The following is a 12,500-nucleotide window of genomic DNA, read 5'->3' as shown; positions in this document are numbered from 1 at the left end:
GTTTCTAAGTGAATGAGCAAAAGAGCATACAGCACCTGGTATTCCCAGGCGGTCTCCCATCCAAGTACTAACCAGGCCCGACCCTGCTTAGCTTCCGAGATCGGGCGTTGCCAGGCTGGTATGGCCGTACGAAATAAGTTGACAACCATAGGCTACTTATCCATATACAGATTTAGCAATTGACAATGCAAGGTGGTCTCTCTCTCTCTCGTGTCAAAATGAAAACAGCTTCCAGCCCCTTTCATGAAGGACTACTTGTGCATATTGCAAGATTTCAGTTTCTAAGTGAATGAGCAAAAGAGCATACAGCACCTGGTATTCCCAGGCGGTCTCCCATCCAAGTACTAACCAGCCCGACCCTGCTTAGCTTCCGAGATCAGACGAGATCGGACGTTGCCAGGCTGGTATGGCCGTACGAAATAAGTTGACAACCATAGGCTACTTATCCATATACAGATTTAGCAATTGACAATGCAAGGTGGTCTCTCTCTCTCTCTCTCTCTCTCTCGTGTCAAAATGAAAACAGCTTCCAGCCCCTTTCATGAAGGACTACTTGTGCATATTGCAAGATTTCAGTTTCTAAGTGAATGAGCAAAAGAGCATACAGCACCTGGTATTCCCAGGCGGTCTCCCATCCAAGTACTAACCAGGCCCGACCCTGCTTAGCTTCCGAGATCAGACGAGATCAGGCGTTGCCAGGCTGGTATGGCCGTACGAAATAAGTTGACAACCATAGGCTACTTATCCATATACAGATTTAGCAATTGACAATGCAAGGTGGTCTCTCTCTCTCTCTCTCTCTCGTGTCAAAATGAAAACAGCTTCCATTCCCTTTCATGAAGGACTACTTGTGCATATTGCAAGATGTCAGTTTCTAAGTGAATGAGCAAAAGAGCATACAGCACCTGGTATTCCCAGGCGGTCTCCCATCCAAGTACTAACCAGGCCCGACCCTGCTTAGCTTCCGAGATCAGACGAGATCGGGCGTTGCCAGGCTGGTATGGCCGTACTAAATAAGTTGACAACCATAGGCTACTTATCCATATACAGATTTAGCAATTGACAATGCAAGGTAGTCTCTCTCTCTCTCTCTCTCTCTCTCTCTCTCTCTCTCTCTCGTGTCAAAATGAAAACAGCTTCCAGCCCCTTTCATGAAGGACTACTTGTGCATATTGCAAGATGTCAGTTTCTAAGTGAATGAGCAAAAGAGCATACAGCACCTGGTATTCCCAGGCGGTCTCCCATCCAAGTACTAACCAGGCCCGACCCTGCTTAGCTTCCGAGATCAGACGAGATCGGGCGTTGCCAGGCTGGTATGGCCGTACGAAATAAGTTGACAACCATAGGCTACTTATCCATATACAGATTTAGCAATTGACAATGCAAGGTGGTCTCTCTCTCTCTCTCTCTCTCTCTCTCGTGTCAAAATGAAAACAGCTTCCAGCCCCTTTCATGAAGGACTACTTGTGCATATTGCAAGATTTCAGTTTCTAAGTGAATGAGCAAAAGAGCATACAGCACCTGGTATTCCCAGGCGGTCTCCCATCCAAGTACTAACCAGGCCCGACCCTGCTTAGCTTCCGAGATCAGACGAGATCGGGCGTTGCCAGGCTGGTATGGCCGTACGAAATAAGTTGACAACCATAGGCTACTTATCCATATACAGATTTAGCAATTGACAATGCAAGGTGGTCTCTCTCTCTCTCTCTCGTGTCAAAATGAAAACAGCTTCCAGCCCCTTTCATGAAGGACTACTTGTGCATATTGCAAGATTTCAGTTTCTAAGTGAATGAGCAAAAGAGCATACAGCACCTGGTATTCCCAGGCGGTCTCCCATCCAAGTACTAACCAGGCCCGACCCTGCTTAGCTTCCGAGATCAGACGAGATCGGGCGTTGCCAGGCTGGTATGGCCGTACGAAATAAGTTGACAACCATAGGCTACTTATCCATATACAGATTTAGCAATTGACAATGCAAGGTGGTCTCTCTCTCTCTCTCTCCCTCTCGTGTCAAAATGAAAACAGCTTCCAGCCCCTTTCATGAAGGACTACTTGTGCATATTGCAAGATTTCAGTTTCTAAGTGAATGAGCATACAGCACCTGGTATTCCCAGGCGGTCTCCCATCCAAGTACTAACCAGGCCCGACCCTGCTTAGCTTCCGAGATCAGACGAGATCGGGCGTTGCCAGGCTGGTATGGCCGTACGAAATAAGTTGACAACCATAGGCTACTTATCCATATACAGATTTAGCAATTGACAATGCAAGGTGGTCTCTCTCTCTCTCTCTCGTGTCAAAATGAAAACAGCTTCCAGCCCCTTTCATGAAGGACTACTTGTGCATATTGCAAGATTTCAGTTTCTAAGTGAATGAGCAAAAGAGCATACAGCACCTGGTATTCCCAGGCGGTCTCCCATCCAAGTACTAACCAGGCCCTAGCCTGCTTAGCTTGCGAGATCAGACGAGATCGGGCGTTGCCAGGCTGGTATGGCCGTACGAAATAAGTTGACAACCATAGGCTACTTATCCATATACAGATTTAGCAATTGACAATGCAAGGTGGTCTCTCTCTCTCTCTCTCTCTCTCTCTCTCGTGTCAAAATGAAAACAGCTTCCAGCCCCTTTCATGAAGGACTACTTGTGCATATTGCAAGATTTCAGTTTCTAAGTGAATGAGCAAAAGAGCATACAGCACCTGGTATTCCCAGGCGGTCTCCCATCCAAGTACTAACCAGGCCCGACCATGCTTAGCTTCCGAGATCAGACGAGATCGGGCGTTGCCAGGCTGGTATAGCCGTACAAAATAAGTTGACAACCATAGGCTACTTATCCATATACAGATTTAGCAATTGACAATGCAAGGTGGTCTCTCTCTCTCTCTCTCTCTCTCGTGTCAAAATGAAAACAGCTTCCAGCCCCTTTCATGAAGGACTACTTGTGCATATTGCAAGATTTCAGTTTCTAAGTGAATGAGCAAAAGAGCATACAGCACCTGGTATTCCCAGGCGGTCTCCCATCCAAGTACTAACCAGGCTGGTATGGCCGTACGAAATAAGTTGACAACCATAGGCTACTTATCCATATACAGATTTAGCAATTGACAATGCAAGGTGGTCTCTCTCTCTCTCTCTGTGTCAAAATGAAAACAGCTTCCAGCCCCTTTCATGAAGGACTACTTGTGCATATTGCAAGATTTCAGTTTCTAAGTGAATGAGCAAAAGAGCATACAGCACCTGGTATTCCCAGGCGGTCTCCCATCCAAGTACTAACCAGGCCCGACCATGCTTAGCTTCCGAGATCAGACGAGATCGGGCGTTGCCAGGCTGGTATAGCCGTACAAAATAAGTTGACAACCATAGGCTACTTATCCATATACAGATTTAGCAATTGACAATGCAAGGTGGTCTCTCTCTCTCTCTCTCTCGTGTCAAAATGAAAACAGCTTCCAGCCCCTTTCATGAAGGACTACTTGTGCATATTGCAAGATTTCAGTTTCTAAGTGAATGAGCAAAAGAGCATACAGCACCTGGTATTCCCAGGCGGTCTCCCATCCAAGTACTAACCAGGCCCGACCCTGCTTAGCTTCCGAGATCAGACGAGATCGGGCGTTGCCAGGCTGGTATGGCCGTACGAAATAAGTTGACAACCATAGGCTACTTATCCATATACAGATTTAGCAATTGACAATGCAAGGTGGTCTCTCTCTCTCTCTCTCTCGTGTCAAAATGAAAACAGCTTCCAGCCCCTTTCATGAAGGACTACTTGTGCATATTGCAAGATTTCAGTTTCTAAGTGAATGAGCAAAAGAGCATACAGCACCTGGTATTCCCAGGCGGTCTCCCATCCAAGTACTAACCAGGCCCGACCCTGCTTAGCTTCCGAGATCAGACGAGATCGGGCGTTGCCAGGCTGGTATGGCCGTACGAAATAAGTTGACAACCATAGGCTACTTATCCATATACAGATTTAGCAATTGACAATGCAAGGTAGTCTCTCTCTCTCTCTCTCTCTCTCGTGTCAAAATGAAAACAGCTTCCAGCCCCTTTCATGAAGGACTACTTGTGCATATTGCAAGATTTCAGTTTCTAAGTGAATGAGCAAAAGAGCATACAGCACCTGGTATTCCCAGGCGGTCTCCCATCCAAGTACTAACCAGGCCCTAGCCTGCTTAGCTTCCGAGATCAGACGAGATCGGGCGTTGCCAGGCTGGTATGGCCGTACGAAATAAGTTGACAACCATAGGCTACTTATCCATATACAGATTTAGCAATTGACAATGCAAGGTGGTCTCTCTCTCTCTCTCTCTCTCTCTCTCTCGTGTCAAAATGAAAACAGCTTCCAGCCCCTTTCATGAAGGACTACTTGTGCATATTGCAAGATTTCAGTTTCTAAGTGAATGAGCAAAAGAGCATACAGCACCTGGTATTCCCAGGCGGTCTCCCATCCAAGTACTAACCAGGCCCGACCATGCTTAGCTTCCGAGATCAGACGAGATCGGGCGTTGCCAGGCTGGTATAGCCGTACAAAATAAGTTGACAACCATAGGCTACTTATCCATATACAGATTTAGCAATTGACAATGCAAGGTGGTCTCTCTCTCTCTCTCTCTCTCGTGTCAAAATGAAAACAGCTTCCAGCCCCTTTCATGAAGGACTACTTGTGCATATTGCAAGATTTCAGTTTCTAAGTGAATGAGCAAAAGAGCATACAGCACCTGGTATTCCCAGGCGGTCTCCCATCCAAGTACTAACCAGGCTGGTATGGCCGTACGAAATAAGTTGACAACCATAGGCTACTTATCCATATACAGATTTAGCAATTGACAATGCAAGGTGGTCTCTCTCTCTCTCTCGTGTCAAAATGAAAACAGCTTCCAGCCCCTTTCATGAAGGACTACTTGTGCATATTGCAAGATTTCAGTTTCTAAGTGAATGAGCAAAAGAGCATACAGCACCTGGTATTCCCAGGCGGTCTCCCATCCAAGTACTAACCAGGCCCGACCATGCTTAGCTTCCGAGATCAGACGAGATCGGGCGTTGCCAGGCTGGTATAGCCGTACAAAATAAGTTGACAACCATAGGCTACTTATCCATATACAGATTTAGCAATTGACAATGCAAGGTGGTCTCTCTCTCTCTCTCTCTCGTGTCAAAATGAAAACAGCTTCCAGCCCCTTTCATGAAGGACTACTTGTGCATATTGCAAGATTTCAGTTTCTAAGTGAATGAGCAAAAGAGCATACAGCACCTGGTATTCCCAGGCGGTCTCCCATCCAAGTACTAACCAGGCCCGACCCTGCTTAGCTTCCGAGATCAGACGAGATCGGGCGTTGCCAGGCTGGTATGGCCGTACAAAATAAGTTGACAACCATAGGCTACTTATCCATATACAGATTTAGCAATTGACAATGCAAGGTGGTCTCTCTCTCTCTCTCTCGTGTCAAAATGAAAACAGCTTCCAGCCCCTTTCATGAAGGACTACTTGTGCATATTGCAAGATTTCAGTTTCTAAGTGAATGAGCAAAAGAGCATACAGCACCTGGTATTCCCAGGCGGTCTCCCATCCAAGTACTAACCAGGCCCGACCCTGCTTAGCTTCCGAGATCAGACGAGATCGGGCGTTGCCAGGCTGGTATGGCCGTACGAAATAAGTTGACAACCATAGGCTACTTATCCATATACAGATTTAGCAATTGACAATGCAAGGTAGTCTCTCTCTCTCTCTCTCTCTCTCGTGTCAAAATGAAAACAGCTTCCAGCCCCTTTCATGAAGGACTACTTGTGCATATTGCAAGATTTCAGTTTCTAAGTGAATGAGCAAAAGAGCATACAGCACCTGGTATTCCCAGGCGGTCTCCCATCCAAGTACTAACCAGGCCCGACCCTGCTTAGCTTCCGAGATCAGACGAGATCGGGCGTTGCCAGGCTGGTATGGCCGTACGAAATAAGTTGACAACCATAGGCTACTTATCCATATACAGATTTAGCAATTGACAATGCAAGGTGGTCTCTCTCTCTCTCTCTCTCTCTCTCTCTCTCGTGTCAAAATGAAAACAGCTTCCAGCCCCTTTCATGAAGGACTACTTGTGCATATTGCAAGATTTCAGTTTCTAAGTGAATGAGCAAAAGAGCATACAGCACCTGGTATTCCCAGGCGGTCTCCCATCCAAGTACTAACCAGGCCCTAGCCTGCTTAGCTTCCGAGATCAGACGAGATCGGGCGTTGCCAGGCTGGTATGGCCGTACGAAATAAGTTGACAACCATAGGCTACTTATCCATATACAGATTTAGCAATTGACAATGCAAGGTAGTCTCTCTCTCTCTCGTGTCAAAATGAAAACAGCTTCCAGCCCCTTTCATGAAGGACTACTTGTGCATATTGCAAGATTTCAGTTTCTAAGTGAATGAGCAAAAGAGCATACAGCACCTGGTATTCCCAGGCGGTCTCCCATCCAAGTACTAACCAGGCCCGACCCTGCTTAGCTTCCGAGATCAGACGAGATCGGGCGTTGCCAGGCTGGTATGGCCGTACGAAATAAGTTGACAACCATAGGCTACTTATCCATATACAGATTTAGCAATTGACAATGCAAGGTGGTCTCTCTCTCTCTCTCTCTCTCTCTCTCTCGTGTCAAAATGAAAACAGCTTCCAGCCCCTTTCATGAAGGACTACTTGTGCATATTGCAAGATTTCAGTTTCTAAGTGAATGAGCAAAAGAGCATACAGCACCTGGTATTCCCAGGCGGTCTCCCATCCAAGTACTAACCAGGCCCGACCCTGCTTAGCTTCCGAGATCAGACGAGATCGGGCATTGCCAGGCTGGTATGGCCGTACGAAATAAGTTGACAACCATAGGCTACTTATCCATATACAGATTTAGCAATTGACAATGCAAGGTAGTCTCTCTCTCTCTCTCTCTCTCTCTCTCGTGTCAAAATGAAAACAGCTTCCAGCCCCTTTCATGAAGGACTACTTGTGCATATTGCAAGATTTCAGTTTCTAAGTGAATGAGCAAAAGAGCATACAGCACCTGGTATTCCCAGGCGGTCTCCCATCCAAGTACTAACCAGGCCCGACCATGCTTAGCTTCCGAGATCAGACGAGATCGGGCGTTGCCAGGCTGGTATAGCCGTACAAAATAAGTTGACAACCATAGGCTACTTATCCATATACAGATTTAGCAATTGACAATGCAAGGTGGTCTCTCTCTCTCTCTCTCTCTCGTGTCAAAATGAATACAGCTTCCAGCCCCTTTCATGAAGGACTACTTGTGCATATTGCAAGATTTCAGTTTCTAAGTGAATGAGCAAAAGAGCATACAGCACCTGGTATTCCCAGGCGGTCTCCCATCCAAGTACTAACCAGGCCCGACCCTGCTTAGCTTCCGAGATCAGACGAGATCGGGCGTTGCCAGGCTGGTATGGCCGTACGAAATAAGTTGACAACCATAGGCTACTTATCCATATACAGATTTAGCAATTGACAATGCAAGGTGGTCTCTCTCTCTCTCTCTCTCTCTCTCTCTCTCGTGTCAAAATGAAAACAGCTTCCAGCCCCTTTCATGAAGGACTACTTGTGCATATTGCAAGATTTCAGTTTCTAAGTGAATGAGCAAAAGAGCATACAGCACCTGGTATTCCCAGGCGGTCTCCCATCCAAGTACTAACCAGGCCCGACCATGCTTAGCTTCCGAGATCAGACGAGATCGGGCGTTGCCAGGCTGGTATAGCCGTACAAAATAAGTTGACAACCATAGGCTACTTATCCATATACAGATTTAGCAATTGACAATGCAAAGTGGTCTCTCTCTCTCTCTCTCTCGTGTCAAAATGAAAACAGCTTCCAGCCCCTTTCATGAAGGACTACTTGTGCATATTGCAAGATTTCAGTTTCTAAGTGAATGAGCAAAAGAGCATACAGCACCTGGTATTCCCAGGCGGTCTCCCATCCAAGTACTAACCAGGCCCGACCCTGCTTAGCTTCCGAGATTAGACGAGATTGGGCGTTGCCAGGCTGGTATGGCCGTACGAAATAAGTTGACAACCATAGGCTACTTATCCATATACAGATTTAGCAATTGACAATGCAAGGTAGTCTCTCTCTCTCTATCTCTCTCTCTCTCTCTCTCTCTCTCTCTCGTGTCAAAATGAAAACAGCTTCCAGCCCCTTTCATGAAGGACTACTTGTGCATATTGCAAGATTTCAGTTTCTAAGTGAATGAGCAAAAGAGCATACAGCACCTGGTATTCCCAGGCGGTCTCCCATCCAAGTACTAACCAGGCCCAACCCTGCTTAGCTTCCGAGATCAGACGAGATCGGGCGTTGCCAGGCTGGTATGGCCGTACGAAATAAGTTGACAACCATAGGCTACTTATCCATATACAGATTTAGCAATTGACAATGCAAGGTGGTCTCTCTCTCTCTCTCTCCCTCTCGTGTCAAAATGAAAACAGCTTCCAGCCCCTTTCATGAAGGACTACTTGTGCATATTGCAAGATTTCAGTTTCTAAGTGAATGAGCATACAGCACCTGGTATTCCCAGGCGGTCTCCCATCCAAGTACTAACCAGGCCCGACCCTGCTTAGCTTCCGAGATCAGACGAGATCGGGCGTTGCCAGGCTGGTATGGCCGTACGAAATAAGTTGACAACCATAGGCTACTTATCCATATACAGATTTAGCAATTGACAATGCAAGGTGGTCTCTCTCTCTCTCTCTCTCTCTCGTGTCAAAATGAAAACAGCTTCCAGCCCCTTTCATGAAGGACTACTTGTGCATATTGCAAGATTTCAGTTTCTAAGTGAATGAGCAAAAGAGCATACAGCACCTGGTATTCCCAGGCGGTCTCCCATCCAAGTACTAACCAGGCCCGACCCTGCTTAGCTTCCGAGATCAGACGAGATCGGGCGTTGCCAGGCTGGTATGGCCGTACGAAATAAGTTGACAACCATAGGCTACTTATCCATATACAGATTTAGCAATTGACAATGCAAGGTAGTCTCTCTCTCTCTCTCTCTCTCTCTCTCTCTCGTGTCAAAATGAAAACAGCTTCCAGCCCCTTTCATGAAGGACTACTTGTGCATATTGCAAGATTTCAGTTTCTAAGTGAATGAGCAAAAGAGCATACAGCACCTGGTATTCCCAGGCGGTCTCCCATCCAAGTACTAACCAGGCCCGACCATGCTTAGCTTCCGAGATCAGACGAGATCGGGCGTTGCCAGGCTGGTATAGCCGTACAAAATAAGTTGACAACCATAGGCTACTTATCCATATACAGATTTAGCAATTGACAATGCAAAGTGCTCTCTCTCTCTCTCTCTCGTGTCAAAATGAAAACAGCTTCCAGCCCCTTTCATGAAGGACTACTTGTGCATATTGCAAGATTTCAGTTTCTAAGTGAATGAGCAAAAGAGCATACAGCACCTGGTATTCCCAGGCGGTCTCCCATCCAAGTACTAACCAGGCCCGACCCTGCTTAGCTTCCGAGATCAGACGAGATCGGGCGTTGCCAGGCTGGTATGGCCGTACGAAATAAGTTGACAACCATAGTCTACTTATCCATATACAGATTTAGCAATTGACAATGCAAGGTGGTCTCTCTCTCTCTATCTCTCGTGTCAAAATGAAAACAGCTTCCAGCCCCTTTCATGAAGGACTACTTGTGCATATTGCAAGATGTCAGTTTCTAAGTGAATGAGCAAAAGAGCATACAGCACCTGGTATTCCCAGGCGGTCTCCCATCCAAGTACTAACCAGGCCCGACCCTGCTTAGCTTCCGAGATCAGGCGTTGCCAGGCTGGTATGGCCGTACGAAATAAGTTGACAACCATAGGCTACTTATCCATATACAGATTTAGCAATTGACAATGCAAGGTGGTCTCTCTCTCTCTCTCTCTCTCTCGTGTCAAAATGAAAACAGCTTCCAGCCCCTTTCATGAAGGACTACTTGTGCATATTGCAAGATTTCAGTTTCTAAGTGAATGAGCAAAAGAGCATACAGCACCTGGTATTCCCAGGCGGTCTCCCATCCAAGTACTAACCAGGCCCGACCCTGCTTAGCTTCCGAGATCAGACGAGATCGGGCGTTGCCAGGCTGGTATGGCCGTACGAAATAAGTTGACAACCATAGGCTACTTATCCATATACAGATTTAGCAATTGACAATGCAAGGTAGTCTCTCTCTCTCTCTCTCTCTCTCTCTCTCTCTCTCTCTCTCTCTCTCGTGTCAAAATGAAAACAGCTTCCAGTCCCTTTCATGAAGGACTACTTGTGCATATTGCAAGATGTCAGTTTCTAAGTGAATGAGCAAAAGAGCATACAGCACCTGGTATTCCCAGGCGGTCTCCCATCCAAGTACTAACCAGGCCCGACCCTGCTTAGCTTCCGAGATCAGACGAGATCGGGCGTTGCCAGGCTGGTATGGCCGTACAAAATAAGTTGACAACCATAGGCTACTTATCCATATACAGATTTAGCAATTGACAATGCAAGGTAGTCTCTCTCTCTCTCTCTCTCTCTCTCTCTCGTGTCAAAATGAAAACAGCTTCCAGCCCCTTTCATGAAGGACTACTTGTGCATATTGCAAGATGTCAGTTTCTAAGTGAATGAGCAAAAGAGCATACAGCACCTGGTATTCCCAGGCGGTCTCCCATCCAAGTACTAACCAGGCCCGACCCTGCTTAGCTTCCGAGATCAGACGTGATCGGGCGTTGCCAGGCTGGTATGGCCGTACGAAATAAGTTGACAACCATAGGCTACTTATCCATATACAGATTTAGCAATTGACAATGCAAGGTGGTCTCTCTCTCTCTCTCTCTCTCTCTCTCTCTCGTGTCAAAATGAAAACAGCTTCCAGCCCCTTTCATGAAGGACTACTTGTGCATATTGCAAGATGTCAGTTTCTAAGTGAATGAGCAAAAGAGCATACAGCACCTGGTATTCCCAGGCGGTCTCCCATCCAAGTACTAACCAGGCCCGACCCTGCTTAGCTTCCGAGATCAGACGTGAACGGGCGTTGCCAGGCTGGTATGGCCGTACGAAATAAGTTGACAACCATAGGCTACTTATCCATATACAGATTTAGCAATTGACAATGCAAGGTAGTCTCTCTCTCTCTCTCTCTCTCTCTCTCTCTCTCGTGTCAAAATGAAAACAGCTTCCAGCCCCTTTCATGAAGGACTACTTGTGCATATTGCAAGATGTCAGTTTCTAAGTGAATGAGCAAAAGAGCATACAGCACCTGGTATTCCCAGGCGGTCTCCCATCCAAGTACTAACCAGGCCCGACCCTGCTTAGCTTCCGAGATCAGACGTGATCGGGCGTTGCCAGGCTGGTATGGCCGTACGAAATAAGTTGACAACCATAGGCTACTTATCCATATACAGATTTAGCAATTGACAATGCAAGGTGGTCTCTCTCTCTCTCTCTCGTGTCAAAATGAAAACAGCTTCCAGCCCCTTTCATGAAGGACTACTTGTGCATATTGCAAGATGTCAGTTTCTAAGTGAATGAGCAAAAGAGCATACAGCACCTGGTATTCCCAGGCGGTCTCCCATCCAAGTACTAACCAGGCCCGACCCTGCTTAGCTTCCGAGATCAGACGTGATCGGGCGTTGCCAGGCTGGTATGGCCGTACGAAATAAGTTGACAACCATAGGCTACTTATCCATATACAGATTTAGCAATTGACAATGCAAGGTGGTCTCTCTCTCTCTCTCTCTCTCTCTCTCTCTCTCTCGTGTCAAAATGAAAACAGCTTCCAGCCCCTTTCATGAAGGACTACTTGTGCATATTGCAAGATGTCAGTTTCTAAGTGAATGAGCAAAAGAGCATACAGCACCTGGTATTCCCAGGCGGTCTCCCATCCAAGTACTAACCAGGCCCGACCCTGCTTAGCTTCCGAGATCAGACGAGATCGGGCGTTGCCAGGCTGGTATGGCCGTACGAAATAAGTTGACAACCATAGGCTACTTATCCATATACAGATTTAGCAATTGACAATGCAAGGTAGTCTCTCTCTCTCTCTCTCGTGTCAAAATGAAAACAGCTTCCAGCCCCTTTCATGAAGGACTACTTGTGCATATTGCAAGATGTCAGTTTCTAAGTGAATGAGCAAAAGAGCATACAGCACCTGGTATTCCCAGGCGGTCTCCCATCCAAGTACTAACCAGGCCCGACCCTGCTTAGCTTCCGAGATCAGTCGAGATCGGGCGTTGCCAGGCTGGTATGGCCGTACGAAATAAGTTGACAACCATAGGCTACTTATCCATATACAGATTTAGCAATTGACAATGCAAGGTGGTCTCTCTCTCTCTCTCTCTCGTGTCAAAATGAAAACAGCTTCCAGCCCCTTTCATGAAGGACTACTTGTGCATATTGCAAGATTTCAGTTTCTAAGTGAATGAGCAAAAGAGCATACAGCACCTGGTATTCCCAGGCGGTCTCCCATCCAAGTACTAACCAGGCCCGACCCTGCTTAGCTTCCGAGATCAGACGAGATC

General features: G+C 46.7%; 29 non-coding genes and 12 pseudogenes across 29 annotated transcripts in view; all 41 read right to left on the bottom strand.

Moving 5' to 3' along the window:
• Positions 1-23: 23 nt before the first annotated feature.
• Positions 24-132, bottom strand: LOC146218371 (5S ribosomal RNA; annotated as a pseudogene).
• Positions 133-300: 168 nt separating this feature from the next.
• On the bottom strand, positions 301-418 carry LOC146218370 (5S ribosomal RNA; annotated as a pseudogene).
• A 180-nt stretch (positions 419-598) lies between these two features.
• LOC146218369 (5S ribosomal RNA) lies at positions 599-717 on the bottom strand. Its single transcript, XR_014752418.1, has one exon. It is a non-coding gene; the product is annotated as a 5S ribosomal RNA (ribosomal RNA).
• Positions 718-893: 176 nt separating this feature from the next.
• LOC146218368 (5S ribosomal RNA) lies at positions 894-1,012 on the bottom strand. Its single transcript, XR_014752542.1, has one exon. It is a non-coding gene; the product is annotated as a 5S ribosomal RNA (ribosomal RNA).
• A 196-nt stretch (positions 1,013-1,208) lies between these two features.
• LOC146218367 (5S ribosomal RNA) lies at positions 1,209-1,327 on the bottom strand. Its single transcript, XR_014751564.1, has one exon. It is a non-coding gene; the product is annotated as a 5S ribosomal RNA (ribosomal RNA).
• Positions 1,328-1,509: 182 nt separating this feature from the next.
• On the bottom strand, positions 1,510-1,628 carry LOC146218366 (5S ribosomal RNA). Its single transcript, XR_014751562.1, has one exon. It is a non-coding gene; the product is annotated as a 5S ribosomal RNA (ribosomal RNA).
• Positions 1,629-1,800: 172 nt separating this feature from the next.
• LOC146218365 (5S ribosomal RNA) lies at positions 1,801-1,919 on the bottom strand. The gene has a single exon (XR_014751561.1). It is a non-coding gene; the product is annotated as a 5S ribosomal RNA (ribosomal RNA).
• Positions 1,920-2,089: 170 nt separating this feature from the next.
• LOC146218364 (5S ribosomal RNA) lies at positions 2,090-2,208 on the bottom strand. The gene has a single exon (XR_014751560.1). It is a non-coding gene; the product is annotated as a 5S ribosomal RNA (ribosomal RNA).
• Positions 2,209-2,380: 172 nt separating this feature from the next.
• On the bottom strand, positions 2,381-2,499 carry LOC146218363 (5S ribosomal RNA). The gene has a single exon (XR_014751896.1). It is a non-coding gene; the product is annotated as a 5S ribosomal RNA (ribosomal RNA).
• Positions 2,500-2,683: 184 nt separating this feature from the next.
• Positions 2,684-2,802, bottom strand: LOC146218362 (5S ribosomal RNA; annotated as a pseudogene).
• Positions 2,803-3,221: 419 nt separating this feature from the next.
• LOC146218361 (5S ribosomal RNA) lies at positions 3,222-3,340 on the bottom strand (annotated as a pseudogene).
• A 174-nt stretch (positions 3,341-3,514) lies between these two features.
• On the bottom strand, positions 3,515-3,633 carry LOC146218360 (5S ribosomal RNA). Its single transcript, XR_014751559.1, has one exon. It is a non-coding gene; the product is annotated as a 5S ribosomal RNA (ribosomal RNA).
• Positions 3,634-3,807: 174 nt separating this feature from the next.
• On the bottom strand, positions 3,808-3,926 carry LOC146218359 (5S ribosomal RNA). Its single transcript, XR_014751558.1, has one exon. It is a non-coding gene; the product is annotated as a 5S ribosomal RNA (ribosomal RNA).
• Positions 3,927-4,104: 178 nt separating this feature from the next.
• On the bottom strand, positions 4,105-4,223 carry LOC146218358 (5S ribosomal RNA). Its single transcript, XR_014752369.1, has one exon. It is a non-coding gene; the product is annotated as a 5S ribosomal RNA (ribosomal RNA).
• Positions 4,224-4,407: 184 nt separating this feature from the next.
• Positions 4,408-4,526, bottom strand: LOC146218357 (5S ribosomal RNA; annotated as a pseudogene).
• Positions 4,527-4,942: 416 nt separating this feature from the next.
• Positions 4,943-5,061, bottom strand: LOC146218356 (5S ribosomal RNA; annotated as a pseudogene).
• Positions 5,062-5,235: 174 nt separating this feature from the next.
• LOC146218355 (5S ribosomal RNA) lies at positions 5,236-5,354 on the bottom strand. The gene has a single exon (XR_014752334.1). It is a non-coding gene; the product is annotated as a 5S ribosomal RNA (ribosomal RNA).
• Positions 5,355-5,526: 172 nt separating this feature from the next.
• LOC146218354 (5S ribosomal RNA) lies at positions 5,527-5,645 on the bottom strand. The gene has a single exon (XR_014751557.1). It is a non-coding gene; the product is annotated as a 5S ribosomal RNA (ribosomal RNA).
• A 178-nt stretch (positions 5,646-5,823) lies between these two features.
• On the bottom strand, positions 5,824-5,942 carry LOC146218353 (5S ribosomal RNA). Its single transcript, XR_014751556.1, has one exon. It is a non-coding gene; the product is annotated as a 5S ribosomal RNA (ribosomal RNA).
• A 186-nt stretch (positions 5,943-6,128) lies between these two features.
• LOC146218352 (5S ribosomal RNA) lies at positions 6,129-6,247 on the bottom strand. The gene has a single exon (XR_014752258.1). It is a non-coding gene; the product is annotated as a 5S ribosomal RNA (ribosomal RNA).
• A 168-nt stretch (positions 6,248-6,415) lies between these two features.
• Positions 6,416-6,534, bottom strand: LOC146218351 (5S ribosomal RNA). Its single transcript, XR_014751555.1, has one exon. It is a non-coding gene; the product is annotated as a 5S ribosomal RNA (ribosomal RNA).
• A 184-nt stretch (positions 6,535-6,718) lies between these two features.
• LOC146218350 (5S ribosomal RNA) lies at positions 6,719-6,837 on the bottom strand. The gene has a single exon (XR_014752385.1). It is a non-coding gene; the product is annotated as a 5S ribosomal RNA (ribosomal RNA).
• A 182-nt stretch (positions 6,838-7,019) lies between these two features.
• On the bottom strand, positions 7,020-7,138 carry LOC146218349 (5S ribosomal RNA; annotated as a pseudogene).
• Positions 7,139-7,314: 176 nt separating this feature from the next.
• LOC146218348 (5S ribosomal RNA) lies at positions 7,315-7,433 on the bottom strand. Its single transcript, XR_014751554.1, has one exon. It is a non-coding gene; the product is annotated as a 5S ribosomal RNA (ribosomal RNA).
• Positions 7,434-7,619: 186 nt separating this feature from the next.
• On the bottom strand, positions 7,620-7,738 carry LOC146218347 (5S ribosomal RNA; annotated as a pseudogene).
• A 174-nt stretch (positions 7,739-7,912) lies between these two features.
• Positions 7,913-8,031, bottom strand: LOC146218346 (5S ribosomal RNA; annotated as a pseudogene).
• A 198-nt stretch (positions 8,032-8,229) lies between these two features.
• Positions 8,230-8,348, bottom strand: LOC146218345 (5S ribosomal RNA). The gene has a single exon (XR_014751696.1). It is a non-coding gene; the product is annotated as a 5S ribosomal RNA (ribosomal RNA).
• A 170-nt stretch (positions 8,349-8,518) lies between these two features.
• LOC146218344 (5S ribosomal RNA) lies at positions 8,519-8,637 on the bottom strand. The gene has a single exon (XR_014751553.1). It is a non-coding gene; the product is annotated as a 5S ribosomal RNA (ribosomal RNA).
• Positions 8,638-8,815: 178 nt separating this feature from the next.
• Positions 8,816-8,934, bottom strand: LOC146218343 (5S ribosomal RNA). The gene has a single exon (XR_014751551.1). It is a non-coding gene; the product is annotated as a 5S ribosomal RNA (ribosomal RNA).
• A 186-nt stretch (positions 8,935-9,120) lies between these two features.
• On the bottom strand, positions 9,121-9,239 carry LOC146218342 (5S ribosomal RNA; annotated as a pseudogene).
• A 172-nt stretch (positions 9,240-9,411) lies between these two features.
• Positions 9,412-9,530, bottom strand: LOC146218341 (5S ribosomal RNA). Its single transcript, XR_014751550.1, has one exon. It is a non-coding gene; the product is annotated as a 5S ribosomal RNA (ribosomal RNA).
• Positions 9,531-9,704: 174 nt separating this feature from the next.
• Positions 9,705-9,813, bottom strand: LOC146218340 (5S ribosomal RNA; annotated as a pseudogene).
• A 178-nt stretch (positions 9,814-9,991) lies between these two features.
• Positions 9,992-10,110, bottom strand: LOC146218339 (5S ribosomal RNA). Its single transcript, XR_014751549.1, has one exon. It is a non-coding gene; the product is annotated as a 5S ribosomal RNA (ribosomal RNA).
• A 202-nt stretch (positions 10,111-10,312) lies between these two features.
• LOC146218338 (5S ribosomal RNA) lies at positions 10,313-10,431 on the bottom strand. Its single transcript, XR_014752333.1, has one exon. It is a non-coding gene; the product is annotated as a 5S ribosomal RNA (ribosomal RNA).
• Positions 10,432-10,615: 184 nt separating this feature from the next.
• On the bottom strand, positions 10,616-10,734 carry LOC146218337 (5S ribosomal RNA). Its single transcript, XR_014752205.1, has one exon. It is a non-coding gene; the product is annotated as a 5S ribosomal RNA (ribosomal RNA).
• Positions 10,735-10,920: 186 nt separating this feature from the next.
• LOC146218336 (5S ribosomal RNA) lies at positions 10,921-11,039 on the bottom strand (annotated as a pseudogene).
• Positions 11,040-11,227: 188 nt separating this feature from the next.
• LOC146218335 (5S ribosomal RNA) lies at positions 11,228-11,346 on the bottom strand. The gene has a single exon (XR_014752204.1). It is a non-coding gene; the product is annotated as a 5S ribosomal RNA (ribosomal RNA).
• Positions 11,347-11,518: 172 nt separating this feature from the next.
• LOC146218334 (5S ribosomal RNA) lies at positions 11,519-11,637 on the bottom strand. Its single transcript, XR_014752203.1, has one exon. It is a non-coding gene; the product is annotated as a 5S ribosomal RNA (ribosomal RNA).
• Positions 11,638-11,827: 190 nt separating this feature from the next.
• Positions 11,828-11,946, bottom strand: LOC146218333 (5S ribosomal RNA). The gene has a single exon (XR_014751548.1). It is a non-coding gene; the product is annotated as a 5S ribosomal RNA (ribosomal RNA).
• Positions 11,947-12,118: 172 nt separating this feature from the next.
• On the bottom strand, positions 12,119-12,237 carry LOC146218332 (5S ribosomal RNA). Its single transcript, XR_014752626.1, has one exon. It is a non-coding gene; the product is annotated as a 5S ribosomal RNA (ribosomal RNA).
• A 174-nt stretch (positions 12,238-12,411) lies between these two features.
• The window catches only part of LOC146218331 (5S ribosomal RNA), a 119-nt gene continuing 30 nt past the window's right edge, over positions 12,412-12,500 (bottom strand). The window contains exon 1 of the ribosomal RNA XR_014751547.1: positions 12,412-12,500. This exon is cut by the window's right edge and continues 30 nt beyond it. This is a non-coding gene — a ribosomal RNA (5S ribosomal RNA).

The sequence above is a fragment of the Hypomesus nipponensis genome, chromosome 28 (genome assembly GCF_054491055.1).
Source record: "Hypomesus nipponensis isolate SF chromosome 28, ASM5449105v1, whole genome shotgun sequence".
NCBI classification, from domain to species: domain Eukaryota; kingdom Metazoa; phylum Chordata; class Actinopteri; order Osmeriformes; family Osmeridae; genus Hypomesus; species Hypomesus nipponensis.
Note: the sequence above shows the minus strand (reverse complement) of the source record. Positions and strands in the feature narration are given on the sequence as shown.